Source organism: Montipora capricornis, chromosome 7, assembly GCF_036669925.1.
Source record: "Montipora capricornis isolate CH-2021 chromosome 7, ASM3666992v2, whole genome shotgun sequence".
NCBI lineage: Eukaryota > Metazoa > Cnidaria > Anthozoa > Scleractinia > Acroporidae > Montipora > Montipora capricornis.
The window spans coordinates 22061389-22063888 of NC_090889.1; the positions used below are offsets into that span (position 1 = coordinate 22061389).

At 41.0% G+C, this 2500-nt stretch overlaps 1 protein-coding gene across 5 annotated transcripts in view; it reads right to left on the reverse strand.

The window, feature by feature from the left end:
* The window catches only part of LOC138056430 (uncharacterized), a 54141-nt gene that overhangs the window by 35436 nt on the left and 16205 nt on the right, over window positions 1–2500 (reverse strand). Inside the window, exon 1 of one of the 5 annotated variants that reach the window (XR_011133442.1) lies at window positions 1–53. This exon is cut by the window's left edge and continues 125 nt beyond it. The exons of the other annotated variants lie outside the window; for them this stretch is intronic. The gene's annotated coding sequence lies outside the window, so the exon portion shown is untranslated. Of the gene's footprint in view, window positions 54–2500 lie in introns of those variants that run through there. 5 annotated transcript variants of the gene reach the window in all.

Here is a 2500-nt window from a genome sequence, read left to right on the forward strand (position 1 = left end):
TGCTACAGAAAATCAGAAGGCACTGAATTGTGTGGTATTGAAATACAGCATTCCAGTCTCTGAAGAATAACAAATAAAAGAGAAGCGAGAAACATTGGCTTCTGGGCTGACATGATGATAATTTTCAAGTTCCCTCACAACTTCTTTTCACCACAAGTGTGCCCTATGAGCATCCGAAAATTTTGTAATACTAAACTTCACTGAAGTCAAGCCCTGTTTCGCGGAGTTAGTGTTGGGATGGGAGACCAAAACAATAAACCCCTCACGGAAAACAGAAACATCTGACCGAAAATACTATTAACGCTAACAAATGCGAACTCAGCAAGGTACAGATTCTGTTAGCTTGCTTTATGCAAAACAAATATTGATGAAAAAGCAAATAAATATTGATACACAGTTTTCAGAAAGAGCAGAAGGAAATTTCTCGGACGGTCGATCGAGAATAAAATACTTACGACATGAAAACAACATTAATTTTGAACCGTGAATATAGAGTATAAAAAGTTACGATCAGCGACAAACATTTTGGGAGATTTTTGCTGCGTTCAAGTAAATTGCAAAATCGAAAGTGACATGGCCGGAATTCAGCGGGCGTCGTGATTAAGTTACCGCGGCATGTTTACTCGCCAAACAGTGAAGCATCTGTGTCAAATGATGGCAAGATACCGGGTTTTTGTAAGTTTCTTTTTCTGTCAAGTGTTATAAAGTTTGACAATGAAATGAGCGAAGTCAAAACAAAGATCACAATCGCCCAACTCTTGTTTATGCAAAGTCAAAATTTACTCTCCAAGACGCGTACGACGTTATTTATCACCAGGTAATTCCATCATTTTGGCAATAGCAGCTACTTTATTATTCATCTGCGTCACAAGTTTTCACTGATTTTGGGCCTCATTTTGTTGAAACTCAAGCACGCTTCCAACAGGCCTGTGAACCCTTCCTGCTTACAGAGCAATACTAAAAAACTTCTCCCATATCACATTTCAACCTTAAGCTCGAAATTTCAATACACAACATGATATTATAATTCACAAAGGCAGAAAATACCACAGAATCCTTTTCCAGCGAAAATTTTATTGAAACAAACAACATATTTGCTCTTAGAGGTGAAAACCTCTTCCTATTTCATTGCGTGCGTGAAGACAAGAAACTCAATTGTGTCAAATTACCATGTACTTCAGGTAAATACTGCTCACTTTGATTTCGTCTCGACGGGCGATAGATTGTTGTCGAAGTCCAGTACTCGTCGCTTTTGAGATTCATGCCTAGTTTATCCAACTGACTTTCCATTATTGAGCTCCATAAGGGTATATTTTGTTTAAGGATCCACTAAAACGCCATTCGCGTTGCATGACTTTCGACGCCATTGCAGGCTAAGTTGATGATTCTACTGTGTCCACCAGAGAAATCTACGCAGTTCCACTACCCTCTCGATCCTAAGAAAATACGCGCAAAAGGCTCTATACACAAAGGCACTACTTACCAGGGGAGTGACAGGCAAGACTTTTACCGACACGGAAAAAAAAAAACTAGACCCTCCGTGAGGGTACACTGGGTTGCCTGTGGTACGTGCAGCCCCGGAGGAGGGGGGGGGCCCCTATATGGAACACACGGGGATGCTAGTCGGAAATTTTAAATTTAACCCCTGAAGGAGACCAATCTGGGCGTGACTTAAGCAAATTTTGACCTTGGCGGCTTAAAATATTGGCGCTTTGCTCGAAACACCCTAAGCGAGACCAAAATCCAAAATTTACACCCCTAAGCGAGACGACGAGCATCCCCGTCTGTTTGATATGGGAGTACCCCCCCCCCCCCCCGGGCTTGCAAAAACAAAGCAAAAGGTAATTAAAAAGCCCTATAATAAACTACTTACTAACCGAGCTAGCTCGAGCCGTACTGGGGAATATTGGCCCTGGGTCGTTTTTGCACGGACCTCGCTGCGCTCGGTCCGTACTGCCACGACCTCGGGCCAATATTTCCCTGGCAGTACAGCCCTCGCGCTCGGTTAGTAAGAAGTTATTAAGGGGTCACCCAGAAGTCATACCAGCAGAGGCCCTTTGGCTCACAGGTCCTCACACGTTCGTACGACGAAACAGATCCTTTTCTGAGGTAAAAAACCTGGCTACTGGCCTAACTCTTCTTCCTACTTTCCCAACCGCGAGAAAACCGCGGTAAATCAGCCATCGCCAAAAAATGTTTTTTTTTTCTCAAAAAAATATTTAAGTTAGGGGGAAAAAATACATCATTTTAAAGCTAAGAAAATAAGCTTTCCAACAGCATATAACTTATTTACAGAAAACTGAAACATTTCTTATAAAAGCGAAAGTTGAACGAAAAAATTGAAGAAAAATAACAGTAAAATATGTTTTCTAGGCAAAATTTGGTCATTTTAGCGTTGATTACGAATTTTTGGATGCAAAACTAATGTTTTCTGCAATTTATCTGCCTTCTTGGACATAAATTCGACCGAAAACTGATAAGGCACGAATATTTTTAGATT